This window comes from Gavialis gangeticus, unplaced genomic scaffold (assembly GCF_001723915.1).
Source record: "Gavialis gangeticus isolate Ggan-Ray unplaced genomic scaffold, GavGan_comp1, whole genome shotgun sequence".
NCBI lineage: Eukaryota > Metazoa > Chordata > Crocodylia > Gavialidae > Gavialis > Gavialis gangeticus.
In genome coordinates this window covers 13,365,827-13,375,813 of record NW_017728996.1, presented here as the reverse complement: position 1 = coordinate 13,375,813, position 9,987 = coordinate 13,365,827, and positions in this window count along the sequence as shown.

The following is a 9,987-nucleotide window of genomic DNA, read 5'->3' as shown; positions in this document are numbered from 1 at the left end:
TATCAGAGCAGAGATTTTAGCACTCCAGGACTATCAATCACTTCGGCATCCTTGGGTCTAGAATCTGGTTCCTGCATAGGCTCGTCAGAGCCTGATTGGGTTGATCTTCAGAGCAGGTTATTCAACCTACCCATTCTTTTCCTGAGTGACTAATTTGTCTCCCTATTCTACACTCATTCATGTGACCTATAAGGTTGTTCAGTTGGGTGGGAAGGAATGGAAGGTTGTGAAGAAATTTGGTTCAACTGTGAAAGGGTCCATTAAAGACGGGCAGCAGCAGTGTGATATGCATTTGCGTGTAGATGTCAGTAAAGTATGTCCTATATTTTTGTTGGTAGGCCAAGCGGAAATGAGGCTAGTGAAAGGAAAGAAATAGCAACTCTCCAGTTTCTGAGGCTGTCAATCCCTGTGTCTTTCACCAGCTCTGAATTCCATTTAAAAACAGCATTATTTTAATGTTCTTTTAAAAGCAACCTTCTGAAGGCAGACGGTCCAGGACACTGTGCAGAAAACAACCCAAAACTCAAAGGGGGCCAGCCCAACTGAAAGGAGCCAACAGGAACGAGCAAAGAAAAACAGACAATCTTGATGGACAAGTCAGTGAGAAAAAGGGAAAGCAGGAATGTTCATGGAAAACCAGTTTAAAAGGCCCTCATGGACAATGAACTGTCACTCCTCCTTGATAACTCTCCATGCCAAATCAATTCAGTGCTTTGTCTGTATATTAGTTAAAGGGATAACACAGCTGTTGAGAAAAATGCCCAGTGCCAACAAGGTATTCGCCCTTGAGGTCTTTCAAATGATGGACCTTTAGTTGTTAGATTCATGCAATATTAGGTAAGGGAGTTTTGAGTTTAACTACATCATGGAGCAACAACATGCTAATCCCAGATCCAAGACATGTTTTCTGCATGATTGATTAATCTATCCCTGTTACTGTGAACACATTGCACCAGTAAATGGGAGAGCCCAGGTGGTTAAATGCCATATTCCTGATAAGGAGACAAGCCTCCACTTACAGTGAGTGATGCTCACCAGGTGTCCCTAATGAACCAGGAAAAACTCCCTGTGCAGATTGTTAAAGCACTTTCTCCTGAAACTGGTCTCCTATTGCTACAAAGCTGCAATTTTACCTTGTCTGGAAATGTAATAAATGGCAAGAGGATGAGGAATGTCTTTCCAAGATAAACCTTTCAGCTGTGAAGCCAAGAGAGAGGGTGACCTTCTTCACTGAGCAATTGCTATTTGAACACCTGCTTGTTGGATTGAGACAGTGGAGGAAGCCCCGTTTCTCTCTCTTGTTGCTGTCATGGTGCCCATAAATATCCTAAGGGATGTGGTAGGACCCCCTCTCAGTCAGTCTTTTGGCCAAGACTGGATATCTTTGGGAAAGCTGTGTTCAGATTCAAGTGAAGGTAACGGCTTGACGCAGGAATAATTAGTTTAAGTGTTCACAGGCTGTTTTGCTCAGGAGTCAGACCTGGTCTTGTCAGCCCGTAAAAACCTGTGGATCAAAGACACTGCTTAATGCCACTTCTTTTCCTTTGATTACCTGGTGGAAATCACAGGGCAGCCACTCTTCTGGAGGGGTTGGCCCTGCAGATGGCAATGAGGGATAGCTGAACTCATAAAAGATAACCTGTTTAGGTAACCTCATCATTTCACTTGAAAATCAGGTACCTCTCGGTTCTGCAGAACTGCGTTGGAAATCTAACAGGACATACAGATGTTTCTAAAGCACAACTGCAGGTATCCTCTTTCTGCATTTCCCCAAGGTAAAGTATCTGAACTTGGTGACATAGGGCCACTGCTAATGGCACTATAAGCAATGTAGACTGACCTGGAAAGCCAAAGAAGGTGTGCTCGAGGAAGTCTCATGCGACAAACTTACCCTCAGCAAATTGAGATCTGACAGGTTGCCAGAGACAGCAAAGATTAAGAACATCTAGAAGATCACTTGAGGGGCAATTTCCACTGAGAGCCTTTGCTAACGCGTTGAACCACATCAGTGGAGAAGCTCAAGATTTTCCCTGCTTCAAATGCCCTGCCTGAGCCTGGGGCAAGTTCCAAGGCACCGGCCTCTTGTTCCTTGAAAATTATTCCCATTTGACCAACCTCCTCCTTGAAGATGTTCAGATCTGATGAGGCAGGACCAGAAAGTCATCTTAGAAGTTGATTTGTTCCTCATCTTTATAGTTTCCGTACTGCTTATATCTTGTGACACTAATCAGTGTTTCATATTAGCTTCTTGCCCTAATTTTTTTAATTAATCTGGCTTGCAGCATGGAATACTCTTTGTGCATAATGCTGGCCACGTGGATAAGCAGGAGAGAATTCCCTCTGGCTTAGCCAACTTTGGGGCATAGAAATGTTTTAGTCTTTACAGTAATAGGGATTTCCTATTCTTTTACATTTATTCTACACTCTCAATGCCGTTCACCTAAATGAGAGGTGACTAACAGGCCCAGCAGATTTCAGCAGACTTGTACCTACCTTACAACAGCAATGAATTTGGTCCATGATTTTTAATAGTGGACCTGTTGGCACATCTGGATTTATGGATATCTGAGTGTTGGATCCTATTCAATCTCATCCTGACCTTCCTGTTCATAGGTACACTAAAATATTCCTGTGATTAGCAATTATAAGGTGGAATGAATTTGGGACAAGGTGCCAGAAACTTTGATTTTTGCATTGGTTTGTGTTCACTTTCTTATTTCTGCTTTTAAATTATACACTCATCAGGTGTGGTGCTTTAAGAATGAGGCATAATAAGGAAAATAACCCAAAACCAAGATGTTTATTAGCCCAGTGAGTTGATTTATCAGTAAGTTAATAATTCAGAGCTACCAAACGGTTACAGTGGAAAGCTTAATCAAATTCCTTTGAGAAAGTCAGCATTTCTTTTTTTTTCAGAAACATTTCTAATGCAATATTTCTAACCCACTCGGTCCTCTGATGCTAGCTTGCATGCCTGTTATAGTGAACCATGTCTCCAAGGGCAGGAACATCTCCATCACATCCTAGTAGAGAAAAATATTTATAGGGATTTCACTGTACGACATAGAAGCTGAGCTATGAAGGGGGCTGACAGTGTTTTCTACAGAGCTGAGCTTTCCCATCCGGCTTTCAAAAATAACTTTTCACTGCTCAGGGAAAAATAATAAATAAAAATGCAGCATAAATTCTCTGATGGGGATCGATCGGTTCTGCTTGAGGACGGACAATACAACTGGGCTGGGAAGAAGTCGTCCTCGGGGATATGCTCTCTATCTTTTTTAGTACTGACTTTTAAAGGCATCAGGTAGTATAGTTAGCTATTGCTCCTACAGTACAGAGAGGAGAAAGAAACCGCCAAGTCACAGCTGCCTTGTGTCCCATGAGCTTGTTGGGGAAACGTTTGTAATTGGTCTCTTTATCATGACATTCATTTAGGTTAAGAATGGCCTGTGTTATATGTTGCCCAGCAGCAATAATCCTCAGCAAGACTGTGTTCCCTTCACAGCTTCATTAACTTGTACAATAAACAGCCGGGGCTTTGCAGTGTGAATGGGAGAATACCTCCTTTGCAACATTTCTAACAGGGCTGTTGTCACAGTGTCCCTTCTCTAGGGCAACAATGGATGTAATCCCCCAAAGAGACCAGTAAAAGAAGCTTAAAGAAAGCAACACCTTTCATCTGTGCCAGTAATTGCCGAAGGATTCTGAAAATTATGGTGGCGCTTTCAACTTCCGATAATGATGATTGAACACTGCAAAAGGTTCATGATATTTTTTTTTCCTCCGAGAGAGTTTCCCTCCCCACACCCTACTGAAACTACCCGAGGAGAGACTGTCATGAGAAATACTGGTCCTTTTTGCCACCAGACAAATGATTACTATATGCACTCTAGTCTGCTTCTCAATCTTCAGTGCAAATGTCAGTATATTTAGATTTGAAGGTACTCACACAGTTGTGACGAGTGAATATAAAAGCTAGTATAGATATGGGACAAGGGATAGTGAAAGGTTAACAAGAGAGTAAGCAGCCCCCAGCCCTGAAAACCAGGATTGAGGATTCATTAACAACAACCAAGACAGTGGTTTACTTGATTTTCTTGTCACCTTCTGTCCTCCAATATCAGTATATTCCCCATTTTATCATGACTTTCTTTGTTATGTCTAAGTTAGGCTGAAAGTTTTTGGCCTGTGGACCATGGCTCATAAACTACCAGGTATCGCTATGGTACAATGAAAAAGTGTAATTCAATCCTACAGGCATTTGACCGTAGTGCTAATCAATGTAGCCACTGCATTTTTCCTTATTGCAGACCCAGCTAGGACTCTACAGGGAAAACAACTTTGCTACGTTGGGTCACAAGGTATTGAGTGCCTGCTTGATCTGTGATTTATTTAATCTGTGGCTAGATTGCCTGAAACATTGCATTCAAATTAACCATATTACAGAGTAGACACAGCAGTGCTGCTTCTGTCCAAGAAGTGTCCCAAAGATATTTGTGGGGAAGAAATTAATGAGGAAAAAATGGAAATAAAATTGATTCGTGCAGGAATATTGTGATCAGGCTTTGGCAAGTGCCTTTTGTATGATAATATTAGTAAGCAGATTTAGTAAACAGAAGAACATCTTGAATTTGAAAGCTTGTCTAACTTTATTCCAACCTTGCAGTTGGTCCAAAAAACAGATCCCTTGCCTTTCACATAATTCCTGGACCATCATGACTACTACATCGCTCCAGTACTACCAGGACGTTAGTAAATGACATTCACAGAGAAAAGGCAGGTCCCACACCTTGCAGTTTTTACTTGGGTAGAAGCTCATTTAATCTATGTAGACATACATATCATGGCCATTATAGTAGCAGGTAAGTGTCAGTGTGAACTTTGACTAGCCTGCTCTCCACCCCTGCTGACAAGTGAACATGGGCCAGTTTCATCATCTCTGGGCTAACCTTTTGGGATGCTGAGTTTTCCTACACGATCCAATGCACTTTGCTTACCCCTTGTCCAGGCAAAGCCAAGTTATTGCTTGAATTTCATTTGTTCTTCTCCTTTTCTAGAAGAACATTAGGAATTGCTCCAAGTGTTAAGAGGGGAGCACTTCCAATGTCAAGCAAGTATTTTATTCATGAGCTACTGGACAGAAGGGATTGGATCCTTAATGTGCCTGCTGAGAGTAGAGATGGCATCCATTTAAAATTCACTAGGCCTACAGCCAAATTCATCAGAAGGATAATGGGATGGAAGATAATTTGATAACTAAAGAGCCCTTGCCTACATTTGTATGCATGTGCGGGTGGTTATGTAATCCCACAGCAATAAGGAAGTGCTGATAGCTTCATGATCCTATCTCCAGTTATATCCTCATTGGCCAATCACTTATTTATTGGGCACAATGTCTCCCTCTGTTATAAAATTGTATTTCAGAATTTCTGTCAATGTGCATTGTCTTGCAGCTCACTTTTCTGTCTGTGCTGGTGATCCAGACAGGTCTTCCTTTTTTTGATCATCTCCATTTAAATTGCTTTGTAGTCCACCTAAGAAAGTATCCTGAGCAAATCTGGATACCATATTAGTTCCATAATGGGCAGTGAAAAATGTTAATACAGAACTCCTATTAATTCTTCGTGTCATTCTCCTCCTTTCTGTCCTGACTATTGCAATACTGTCTATGTCACGTTCTTTATTTGCTCAAGGATGTAAGGTGTCTTCGTTGTCTCCGTTAGAGTATGGGCCACATCAAATAGATTTTTTAAAAATTAAAGTATGTTGTTCTTAGGTCTCATCTTGTGGGTTTGCTTTTGTTTTATCATTCAAAAAATTTCTTAGATCTATCAGAGTCATAAAATCATAGAATCATAGAGAAATAGGGCTGGTAGGGACTGTGCTTGATGTAGGATCATTCCTACTCAAAACATACCAGCAGGTTTTGTACCTGGAATGAAGCCTTTTTAAAATTATTATTTCATATTTCTCCCAGATTATTTCATGATCTCAAGGTATTTGTTTCTGTTGTCTGGCCTACCATTGCCTATTTTTTATTGATTTACTAGTTGCTGGCTCATCCTTAGCCTATTTCCATCAAAAACATGATCATTTTTGATGGCAACATGGAATCTAAGAAATGTTAAATGGCTCAAGCTGAGGAGAATCAAATTCACACCTCCCAGGAGATGTTTTAGATCAGCTCTTGGATAAGATACATAAGCAGTTCTCTTAGAGACTGCCACTGAAAGAGAGGTGCTTAGCACTCTTCTGCAAATGAACCCCATAATGGCTACGAGCCCTGGAATTCCAGCCTGTCCTGATGACAACTGTAAGCAATAGAACTAGGGATGGATGTGAACTAAGGATGGATATGATGGATGGATTTTAGGCTAGATATCAGGAGGTGCTACTTCACGGTCAGGGCGGCTAGGATCTGGAACCAACTTCCAAGAGAAGTGGTGCTGGCTCCTACCCCGGGGGTCTTTAAGAGGAGGCTGGATGAACACCTTTCTGGGGTCGTTTGACCCCAGTACTCTTTCCTGCCATGGCAGGAGGTCAGACTAGATGATCTACTCAGGTCCCTTCCGACCCTATGAAACTATGAAAGAAAGTCCCAGTTCAGGAGATTTAAATAAAGATTGTGCCTTTTTAAAGAAAGCAGTGAGCATGTGCTTCAAGTGTAAATGAGAAGATTGTGTCTCAAACACACTTGCTTAATTAGTTCTTGAACAGGGATGTGTTTCTGAGTAAGTGTCTGAAGACAGAAAGCTGAACAGCTGATTCAATGACTGAGCAAAGTGCCAGGACTTTTGTGCATCTGATGCCTATCTATTTGGGTCATTTCATCGAGGTTCATTGTAGATGGACGGCTGATTCCTTTAGGCGTTGTGCTCAGTTACATGTTGCCTAAATTTCATATAACGTGTCATCTGGAAATTATGGTAGAAGTGACCATGATGTCATCTTGAGCTTAAAATTGCTTCATCTGGAAATTAGAAGTAGGTCCACATTAAATCTCTGGACAAAGATAACCCATACTTCTCTAAAGCTTACTTCCTGATCCTCTCCTCTGTGCAACTTGTATTGAAATCTGGATCTAAGTGATGAGTCTATGTAAATTGCCTTAGATGGGGAGTCATTTGAGTGGAAGTGTGCAAGCTTTGGAGGAGTCATTTCTACTAGAATACAAAAGAAAATAAATTCATGTTGAGCACAGGGCATTTGCATTCAGTTATTAAGAGCCATTGTAATAGTCCACATTTATTTGTTTCTGACTGAGGGAGAGAAGTAATTTGACTTAATTAGTACATAGATATATACAGATATGTTAATCAGAAGACTCTGTGGTTGGATATAATGAATTTTGCATGAAAACACAACTATCTGTGCACTTGCAGAATGGCAACCATTAGGTACACTGGATGTAACTATTTCTGCTTTTGATCACATGACAGAGGAAAGCATGCTTGTCAGTGCCCTCCCCAGGCGGAAATAGCCTCTTATTTTTCAGTACAATTATGTAGGCTTTTGCAAATAACAAAGGCCCTTGAGGATTTTCCTTTCCCACCAGTCCACCCAAAACAGCCATATCTTATGAAAATAAAAATATATATATATTTCCTTATTATGGTACTTCTTTCCACAGAGCACTCCATGATATCTCATTTAGCCTTGTAAATTTGGGAACATATACTTGTATATATGCTTCTCTACATGCATGTACATGGATCTTCACTGGCTTTTGTTTAAATTCAAGGAGTCACTAGGGTGAATTATTGGTCTACTGGGTACAATATTGAAACATGAAGCTTAGTGTAGTTATTTAGCCAATTACATCATTTATACTCCAAATGGACATAGTTACAGTGAGTTTTGAGGAAGCTTTTCATCTACAAACAGGTTTGTCTTAATAGGAGCACAAAGGACTTAGCTGCTATGAATAGCAGGGAAACTTTCAGAAGTCCCAAAGACAGGCGCATCAGCGTGCGCAGGAGGTTAATCAGATTTCAACAACTTTGTCTGTCCAGACAGTCCTGTGAACTGACACAGATCTTAAAGTTTGGAACATCACCCTGCTTTCCTTCCATAGTGCCTCTATTTAATCTTTTGTATTGTCCACTTGAATCTCTAGGTGGAGAAACATGCCTGTCCACGAATAATGTAATTTTCATATAAGAATTAAATTATTATATATTATATGATAACATTCTAACCAAATATAAAACTATATTTTTAGAACCTACAACAATTTGGGTATTTTTGCTATGCAAGGGATAATTCTGAGCCATTTCTTAGTTGGACAAGATATGAATCAAGGGCTTAGGTGTGCATTAAGTGCAATTCCTAACTATGCCATCCAGTTTCTGTTACTTTTTATCACATTCTGGCCTTAAGAAATCAACAACTTTGGACTTTGGTCAGTTTGGGCTAGGTTTGAACCAATGGCTTAGATGAGTACAAGGTTTTCAACTGATCCGGCAGCTTCTTGTACCACTCCCATCTTTCACCATGTTTCAGGGGACGAATGCTACTGAGATATTCTGCCCTTTTCATCTCTACAACACGCTCCTGCTGTGAAACCACAGGATGGGGCCATGAGAAGTCAGGGACATGAGACACTTTTTATTCCTCCTATGCAACAGGGACCCTTGCATTACCACAAGAGTGCCATTGCTCTTTCAACAAAGGAAGGTGAAGATGCAGGAGAAATACAACTCTTTCACCTCATACTATCTGCCTCTTGGTGACAAATTAAATGTTCCAGCTCTGCAACATAGACCATTCATCTTGTTTGAGGGGGATCGCTGTTCACCACTCCAAGTGCCAGTTCAGCTATCTATATTCATTAGGTGTGCTGTGATACAGAAGGGCTGGGGTAAAGGATGCTTGCTCATTGCAAAGATCCAGTATCGAAATCCTAATTTATCTAGAAAACACAAGTAATGTCCCCATTTCTTCTTGTCTCCCTTAACTAGTGTTCAATATGGGCCTGTCTTACTGGGTTGCCCCCAAGAGGGAATTGGAGTTTGCTAGTCCTGTTTCAAAGACTAATGCTGTGTGAGACAGTAAGCAAATGCACATAGACAGTGCTACTCTATAATCGTATCTAGTGGGAAAGCATGTCCGTGCTGGATAATATGACAGCGCTTTGCAAATAGGTTTCCTTTCCTTGTTTTAGCATTTAATTGAGTGCTGAGTAGTTGGTAATGCAGTCGGAGGACCCGTATTTGCTCACAAAACTGATGTATTATAAGCAAATGTAATCCAGGCTTCAAGCTTCATACACCCATTTGACCTTTGCTAAATGAGCTTTCACCCTTTGTTTGAAGAACCGCTTGGAGGAAGAGCTACTCTGTGGCATGAACTATACTCAGAGCTTGTCCCTGTCCAGCTTGCCCAAGATCCTCCTAGCACAGTGTGCTGCCACGGCCCCAGAGTGCCCTTCGATCCTTTAGGAGCAATCCAAGCGGGCTGCAAAAAGCTGAAAGATCTGGCATTACCAAGCAGAGTGGATAAAGGTGAGGTGTGAAGCTGTGCTCATCCTTCACTGTGCCCTGTGGGGAGTGGGGGGTGGTTAGGGGCCTTGTGGAGAGCCCCCCACACAGCATGGGGTAGTGGGGGGCAGTAGGGAACACCCCCCCACCTGGCAGCACCTGCTGAATTGGGGCTATTTTAAAATAAGTGCCGGGAGCTGGGGCGGGCAGGGCAGCTATTGTTGGGCTGGGAGAGCGGGCGGGGAATGGGCCTGACTGATTCAGCAATTTGGCCGAATCGATTCAGGCCAGTGATTCGAATCACTGAATCAAATCACTGTCCCCCGAATCGGCCAAATCCAAATCCGAAGTGAATATTAGCCGCTTCGCACAGGCCTGCTAACCACTGCATATCCAAAACAAGCGTAGCTTGGGTACACAATCATGGGGAGCAAGGAGGCTGCTGTCTTTCTCCAAAAGAGTGATACGGATTTGGTGTTCATATTTTTAGTCTTCACTAGCTTTACTT